Source organism: Microcaecilia unicolor, chromosome 7 (genome assembly GCF_901765095.1).
Source record: "Microcaecilia unicolor chromosome 7, aMicUni1.1, whole genome shotgun sequence".
NCBI lineage: Eukaryota > Metazoa > Chordata > Amphibia > Gymnophiona > Siphonopidae > Microcaecilia > Microcaecilia unicolor.
In genome coordinates this window covers 19,878,145-19,887,364 of record NC_044037.1, presented here as the reverse complement: position 1 = coordinate 19,887,364, position 9,220 = coordinate 19,878,145, and positions in this window count along the sequence as shown.

Genomic DNA, 9,220 nt, shown 5'->3' with positions numbered 1-9,220 from the left:
ACTGGTCCACCTGAGCCTGAAGTTTGACAATCCGATTGTCTGGCAGGAACACTCTGCCCACTTGGGTGTCGAATCGAACTCCCAGATACTCCAGGGACTGAGTCGGGCGCAGCTGGCTTTTCTCCCAGTTGATGATCCACCCCAGGGAGCTCAAAAGAGCAACCACCCCGTTCACAGCTTTGCCGCACTCTGCATAAGAGGGGGCTCGGATCAACCAGTCGTCCAGATAAGGATGGACTTGTACTCCTTCCTTCCTCAGGAAGGCCGCGATGACCACCATTACTTTGGAGAAGGTCTGCGGAGCAGTAGCCAACCCGAACGGGAGGGCTCTGAACTGGAAGTGTCGGCCCAGGACTGCAAAACGCAGAAAGCGTTGATGGGGAGGCCAGATGGGAATATGCAAGTACGCTTCCTTGATGTCCAAGGATGCCAGGTACTCCCCTGCCTTCACTGCCGCTATAACAGAGCGGAGAGTCTCCACGCGAAAGTGCCGAACTTTCAAGGCCCGATTGACCCCTTTGAGGTCGAGGATAGGCCGTACAGAACCTCCTTTCTTTGGTACCACAAAGTAAATGGAGTAACGTCCCTTGCCAAGCTGATTTTCTGGCACCGGAATGACCGCACCCAGGCGGATAAGATTGTCCAAGGTCTGCTGCACTGCCACAGCTTTGACCAGAGACTTGCAGGGAGAGAGTACAAACCCGTCTCTTAAGGGTCGGCAGAACTCTAGCTTGTAGCCGTCTTTGATGACTTCCAGCACCCAAGCGTCTGAAGTTATTGTGGTCCACTCGCCCAGAAACGAGGACAGCCGCCCTCCAATCTGCACTGAGGTGTGGACCAAGGCCCCGTCATTGGGTACGAGACCCTGGGGGAGGACCGGAGGGAGCACCTCCGGGACGGCGGTCTCTGCGAAAGGAATGCTGCTTGGGGGAGAAGTTCCTCTTGAAGGAAGAGGAGGCAGAAGAGCCCGACCTGCCCGGACGGAACCGACGGGCTTCCTGAAACCGTCCTCTGGAGGTACCGGGACGAGTACTAGCCCGAGCCCTGACCTCTGGTAACTTCTTGCCCTTAGACGTGCCGAGATCGGTCACGATTTTGTCCAGCTCGACCCCAAAGAGCAGCTTGCCTTTAAATGGCAATTTTGCTAGGCGGGATTTAGAGGCGTGGTTGGCAGACCAATGCTTCAGCCAAAGCCACCGCCGCGCAGAGATTGTCTGAGCCATGCCTTTAGCTGAGGCCCTCAAGACATCATACAACAAGTCTGCCAAATAGGCCAAGCCCGATTCCAGGGCCGGCCAATCAGCCCTCAAGGAATGATCCGAGGGGGAAGCCCGCTGCACCAAAGTCAGGCACGCCCTGGCCACATAGGAGCTGCAAACTGAGGCCTGCAAACTTAAAGCAGCCGCCTCAAAGGACGACCTTAAGGCCGCCTCCAATCTTCTGTCTTGGGCGTCCTTTAGGGCCGTGCCACCTTCCACCGGCAACGCCATTTTCTTAGTCACCGCAGTGATTAAAGAATCCACGGTAGGCCACAGATAGGCCTCACGTTCACTTTCAGGCAAAGGATAGAGGCGGGACATAAGTACATAAGTAGTGCCATACTGGGAAAGACCAAAGGTCCATCTAGCCCAGCATCCTGTCACCGACAGTGGCCAATCCAGGTCAAGGGCACCTGGCATGCTCCCCAAACGTAAAAACATTCCAGACAAGTTATACCTAAAAATGCGGGAACATAGCCCTAGCCACTTTAAGGCTCGCTTCCCGGACATCCCATTGAGCCGAAATTAAGGTGTGCATGGCATCATGCACATGGAAGGTTCTAGGCGGGCGCTTCGTCCCCAGCATAATGGCAGAGCCAACAGGGGCTGAGGGAGAGACGTCCTCCGGAGAGGAAATCTTCAAAATGCCCATGGCCTGCACTAACAGGTTGGGCAAATCCTCTGAGCTAAAGAGCCGCGCTGCAGAGGGGTCATCCGCTCCATCCGAGCGGGGATCCGTCTCCTCCAAGGAATCCGCAAAGGACCGTTGGGAGAACTCAGATACGCTGCCCTCATCTACATCGGAGGAGACAAAGTCCTCCAAGGCCTGGGAATCAACCCGAGGGCGTTTACCTCCGGGGGCCTCAACCTCTTTACCAGACGAGGAAGCAGGGGCAGCGTTTTGCATAAGGAAAGCCTGATGCAGCAGCAAAACAAACTCGGGGGAGAAACCCCCCAGACTGTGCACTTCCGCAGCTTGGGCTACAGCCCTAGACGCACCCTCAACCGAGAGACATGCTGCGCATCCAAGATGGTGTCCGGCGCGACACTCCGCGAAGGAGCCGCGCGGGAAGAACGGCGCTTAACTTTAGCCGCTTCTGTGCCGTCGCCCAAATTAAGGGCGTTCATGGCATCAATGTCTCCCACCTCAAGGGCGGCCCAAGAAGCCGTCCGAGCCACGTGGCCGACCAATATGGCGGAGGCGAGCCGCGGGGGATGGGCGTTTATGGCGGAAAAAACCGCCACACCAGAGGAAGGACCGGGACACTCATCGGTCACGAAACTGTCACCCAACAAGGGCGAATCAGACTTTAAGACCCCCGCATCCCCTCTGGAAGCGCACACGCGATCCGGGGAGCGACTCTTTGCGCCCTCGCCCTCCGACGCCATGGGCCACGTGGAGACCAATCGGGGAACCCCCTGCCCGCTATAAAAGGTAAAAATTACCTGCTGTCCGCTCCGAGCTGTAACGACCTGGTGTCCCAGTGAGTAGCTGCAATAAACGTTTAAATAAACGTCGAAATAAACGCCTTTAAGGACGTTCAAAAATTTTTTTTTTTTTAAACAGAGCCAGCGGGAGGGGGGAGAAAAGGAGGGACATGGCGCCACCAGGTTTGCACTTGCTCAAGAAGAGCCCTCAACCCCAGGCACTCAACAAAACCTAAAAATTAGGCTTGGAGGCCTAGCCAGAGCTGCTGCTGTGTGTGACCACCACCTGCTGAGATAGAGAACATACTGGGGAGTTTCCGGCACCACATGACCACATATAGGGAGGCAAAAAGTTTGCTCTCTATCTCCACCTGCTGGTAGATGGACACAACCCACCAGTCTATGGATTGATCAGCTTGATGATATGGAACATACTTTACCAGTTTTTAGAATAATAATATTAAACATTGGTTAGAATCCAGGATTGCTCTGCTGTTTTGTAGTTGAGTACCATTAGTAGCAGTTGGCAGCAAATGTCTCTGACAGTGAAAGATCTGCAATATTTTGTGACTGAAGAGTCTGCCCCACGTGACTGATTATCTAGATTTTCACTCCAGCAGGAACAAGAATACATCTACCACTGGGAACATTTTAGCACCACAGGGATTAATTTTTTTTACATTGAATGGCACACATTTTTTTCTTGTTAATTAATGCACTGCCACTTGTATGCTACTAGGGAAAGATATAAATGCACATACATGGGTGTCACAAATGCCAGACACCATTTTGACTGAATGTAGTATTACAAGCCTAAAGAGCTGAACACTTTTTTTGTCCTGATAAAATAGTACTGTGCTTGCAAGGCAATTAATGTTAATATTCCATATTCTCATACTCATCACTTACACAGAAAGCTTTTCTTCCTGAAGCAGCTCACAGTGTGGTAAAACTGAAGGGCATAGTCAGGATAGACATTTATTGAAGCAGTTTGAGGAATTAAAATCACAGTGGGGATACTTTGAATACGCTTTGAAATTCCCTGATGAAATACAGTGGGGGAAATAAGTATTTGATCCCTTGCTGATTTTGTAAGTTTGCCCACTGACAAAGACATGAGCAGCCCATAATTGAAGGGTAGGTTATTGGTAACAGTGAGAGATAGCACATCACAAATTAAATCCGGAAAATCACATTGTGGAAAGTATATGAATTTATTTGCATTCTGCAGAGGGAAATAAGTATTTAATCCCTCTGGCAAACAAGACCTAATACTTGGTGGCAAAACCCTTGTTGGCAAGCACAGCGGTCAGACGTCTTCTGTAGTTGATGATGAGGTTTGCACACATGTCAGGAGGAATTTTGGTCCACTCCTCTTTGCAGATCATCTCTAAATCATTAAGAGTTCTGGGCTGTCGCTTGGCAACTCGCAGCTTCAGCTCCCTCCATAAGTTTTCAATGGGATTAAGGTCTGGTGACTGGCTAGGCCACTCCATGACCCTAATGTGCTTCTTCCTGAGCCACTCCTTTGTTGCCTTGGCTGTATGTTTTGGGTCATTGTCGTGCTGGAAGACCCAGCCACGACCCATTTTTAAGGCCCTGGCGGAGGGAAGGAGGTTGTCACTCAGAATTGTACGGTACATGGCCCCATCCATTCTCCCATTGATGCGGTGAAGTAGTCCTGTGCCCTTAGCAGAGAAACACCCCCAAAACATAACATTTCCACCTCCATGCTTGACAGTGGGGACGGTGTTCTTTGGGTCATAGGCAGCATTTCTCTTCCTCCAAACACGGCGAGTTGAGTTCATGCCAAAGAGCTCAATTTTTGTCTCATCTGACCACAGCACCTTCTCCCAATCACTCTCGGCATCATCCAGGTGTTCACTGGCAAACTTCAGACGGGCCGTCACATGTGCCTTCCGGAGCAGGGGGACCTTGCGGGCACTGCAGGATTGCAATCCGTTATGTCGTAATGTGTTACCAATGGTTTTCGTGGTGACAGTGGTCCCAGCTGCCTTGAGATCATTGACAAGTTCCCCCCTTGTAGTTGTAGGCTGATTTCTAACCTTCCTCATGATCAAGGATACCCCACGAGGTGAGATTTTGCGTGGAGCCCCAGATCTTTGTCGATTGACAGTCATTTTGTACTTCTTCCATTTTCTTACTATGGCACCAACAGTTGTCTCCTTCTCGCCCAGCGTCTTACTGATGGTTTTGTAGCCCATTCCAGCCTTGTGCAGGTGTATGATCTTGTCCCTGACATCCTTAGACAGCTCCTTGCTCTTGGCCATTTTGTAGAGGTTAGAGTCTGACTGATTCACTGAGTCTGTGGACAGGTGTCTTTCATACAGGTGACCATTGCCGACAGCTGTCTGTCATGCAGGTAACGAGTTGATTTGGAGCATCTACCTGGTCTGTAGGGGCCAGATCTCTTACTGGTTGGTGGGGGATCAAATACTTATTTCCCTCTGCAGAATGCAAATAAATTCATATACTTTCCACAATGTGATTTTCCGGATTTAATTTGTGATGTGCTATCTCTCACTGTTACCAATAGCCTACCCTTCAATTATGGGCTGCTCATGTCTTTGTCAGTGGGCAAACTTACAAAATCAGCAAGGGATCAAATACTTATTTCCCCCACTGTATCTTAGAGAATGCTTCTGAAATCTTGTGGCAATATCTGCAGCAATGTGAGGAAGATAAGTACTTTAATTACATCAAGACTTACACCACACTTGAATTGGGTACCACCACCTATAATGCAATGCGGATTGAGAGACCCTTTTACTAAGTTGTAGTAAGCACTAACAGGTGCTTACCACAGGTTAAAATCCACTACTGTAGAGCATGGCTCAGGCATTCCAAAAAAATATTTTTTTTAGCACTGAAGGCACGGATGGGGGCAGAGAACTGATGCGTATAAGAACAGCCATACCGCTTCAGACCACTGGTCCATCCAGACCAGTATACCTTGCTTCCAACAGTGGCCAATCCAAGTCACACGTACCTGGCAGAAATCAAAAATAGTAGCAAGTTAGTACTTTGCTATTAACTGATAAAACAGAAAATGCAGCCTTATTACTTCTGTACTAAAAGTGGCCTTAACCCACAGGAAACTTTTAAGCACAGTTTAGTAAAAGAGCCCGGGGGGGGGGGGGGGGGGGGGGGGGGGGCGGAAATCAAGCTTTTTTTATTTTTCTTTTGAAAGTTCAACTTTCTAGACTTGAACTACAATGAACTAGTAGGATTATCTTATATAGTAATAAACTTAACATGATAAAAATAGTGAAATTGAAAAATTGTATCTTACCTGCGTACATGCAATGAAACTAGTGTAGTAAATTTAAAACAAATCGGAGAAAATGTTTCTTCACCCAACCCATAATTAAACTCTGGAATTCGTTGCTGGAGAACATGGTAAAGGTGGTTTGCTTAGCAGAGTTTAAAAAGGGGTTAGGCGGTTTCCTAAAGAACAAGTCCATAAACCACTAGTAAATGGACTTGGGAAAAATCCACAATTCCAGGAATAACATGTATAGAATGTTTGTACATTTGGGAAGCTCACCAGGTGCCCTTGGCCTGGATTGGCCGCTGTCATGGACAGGATGCTGGGCTCAATGGACCCTTGGTCTTTTCCCAGTGTGGCATTACTTATGTTATGTACTTATGCTAATTTTCTTTCCTTTAGTCACAGCAGATGAATCCAGACACTTGTGGGATATGACCATTTACCAGCAGGTGGAGATTGAGCTGCACTGAACTGTCTTATGGGACAGAATGTTGCTTGGTCAGTCAGTATTTCTTATGAGAAAGCAGAAGAAAACAGAATTATAACATTTCTCCTTCACCAGAGAGAAAGTGATAAACCCAAACAGCAAAACCATACCCTGAGAACAGTCCATCTGAATGTAAAAATGTAACAAGCAGCTCCAACCGAAAAAACTGATAGAACTGCTGCAAAAACAGGGTGGGGCTCTAGATTCCTCTGCTGCGACTAAACGAAAGAAAACATCGGGTAAGACACAATTTTTCATTCCTTAATGTCAACAGCAGATTAATCCAGACTTGAAGGATGTAGCAAAGCAGTCCCCAAGTACAGTGGGAACCTGAAGCTCCCACAGAGAGCTCCGATACAGCCAAAGATGCATCTGAGCAGAGACATCCAAATGGTCGCAACTGGAGAAGGCATGGAACAAAGCCCAAGTCGCCACCTTATACCTTTTCTCCAGAGAGAGCAGACGAGCTGCCGCTCAGGAAGTTGCAACACCTTGGGCAGCTCAGAAACTGGCCAGGAGTGCAGAAAATACACAGACATGAGGGCTCCCTTGACTTGTGAGCCACCATTGAGGTCCCGAGCAAAGCACAAACCAATGACCTGAACGACACTGGCCACTTCCAGAGAATGCAGGAGCAGATGATGAACCACAAGAACACAGGAACCAGGTAGATGGAAATGAAAGGCAGAAACCACATGAGGAAGAAAAGAGGGAATGTGAATCCCATCAACCCATCAGGGGAAATTCAGAGGATTGTGACAGGACAAAGCCTGTAGTTGCGCAACCCTGCTTACAGTCTGAAAAGGAAGAGTTGCAACCAGCCAATAATCAAGGGCTGGCTGAACTTTTCAAAGGAAGGCTGCCACCACTACCATGACCTTGAAAGAATGCCCATAGCAATGTGGAAAAGCTGAATGGATTGCAAGGCACAGAAACCTTGTGAGAAGCCAAAAAGCAGAATACAGAAGTAAGCTTCCTTGAGCTCCAGGGAGGTTAGGAATTTCCTTGCTGTAATTAACAACGCCCAATGGTCCCCCCCCCTGTGAAATAGGGAACCTTTAACAGTGTACTCCTTCAAAATCCAGAATCAGGGGAAAGGAAACCCCCATCCTTGGAACTACCAAGTAAATGAAAGAACAGCTCATTCACTAAATGCAGAAGTGTTGGCAAGATGAGTAGAACCACGAGTATAGGAGGACAAACTGGCAAAGAGATCCCAAGAAAAAAATCTGCAGCACCATAGGAGAACTCCAGGTTGAAACCTTGTTTTCTCCTCTTTTTTTTTTCCCCAACCCATGGAACCAAGGGAATATGGACCCCCTCTCCTCAGGGAACCTGGAGAGGAGCCCTGCCATGAGGAACCCCGAGGGGCGAATCAAGACCCCACCACTGGGAGGCAGATTAGCCTGGAGTTTGAAGCAGAGATCTTTCTGACAGCAGGAAGGGCTGCTTGCCAGTTGTGAAACGAGAACTGTGAAAGTTAAAGGAGCCTGGCCTATGGCCCTTGGCCACACAAAACAAAGACTAGATGGAGCCACGCTAATTGGATTCTCCTAGGTCTGAATCCAAGTTCACTAAACCGTCTCTGTACAAAAGTCTACCTCTAATCGGTAACAGGCTAAATGTGCCTTAGAAGCCACATTGGCTGTCCAACGGCTAAGCTGGAGCCATCTTCTTGCTGCGAGTGGCAAGAATGAGCTGGGGTAGCTGTGCACTAGAACTGGCAGGCATGGTCACACCCTGGCCAAGATCCATGACTAAAGGGCGTAGCAGAAAGTGGCTATTTGTACCATGATGCACCACAGTGAAGTAGCTCTGTAATATCTATAGCTGTGTAATACAAGGAACAAGCAATAAAACGCAACAGAAGTAGAAACACTATTGCATATAGAGGTGCCACAGATACAATGGGGACTGGAGCTGGAATGCCATAGGTTTGTCCAGTGGCAGGGTACCGTACTAGACAGCAGAGCTGCTGTGGAAAGCTAACACAAGTAACATTTAGCAGTGAAGCAGAGAGCTAGCTGCACCACCGATTGACAGAACAGCCTATCAAGGCCAGTAATATGGGAGAAGGAAGAAAAATAAGCCTCTGTGAAATAGAACTGAACATGATGCCCAAACCAGCTGTGAACCCGAGACCTTCAGGATGAAAGCCAGCTACCTTCCAGAACAAAATTCCACTTCACAGTGAAACACTAACCCTGGAGCAAATCCCCCCATGGCAGCAGTGAGGTTCCCACTTTTCCATGTATACCAAGAGAGACATGGGAACAGTGCACCAGCCCCAGAAAACAAAATCAAGATGTAAAATTGTTCCTTTTGAAGGAACTGCCCCAACAAAGAAAACAAAACAGAGGGGACTCAAAGCTCCCAAACCAAAAGGTATAACAGAAATAAGAATACGAAATAGGCCCATACAGAGGGGACCTACACCACATGGCGCACTGCCCTGATGATGTGCTCTGGCTCCAACACCATGAACATATTATTCCAGAGTTAGTTCAATTAAGCAACATCTGAACTAACCACAGGCAGTGATACCATTGGTAACCGCTGGTACCCACTGAAGGCAATGCAACCCAGTCCAGGCATGGAGATGGTGTAAAAACGTGACGGAGCCATCACCAAGTCACAGAGCTGAGATAACCTCCTGCAGTGCCCTGAGCAATGGAAAGAAAGTAGGCGTCCACCTCAGATGGTGAGCACTAGGCGTCACTGAAGCAGAAGCAGCGGATTTGGAAGAGGAAACTA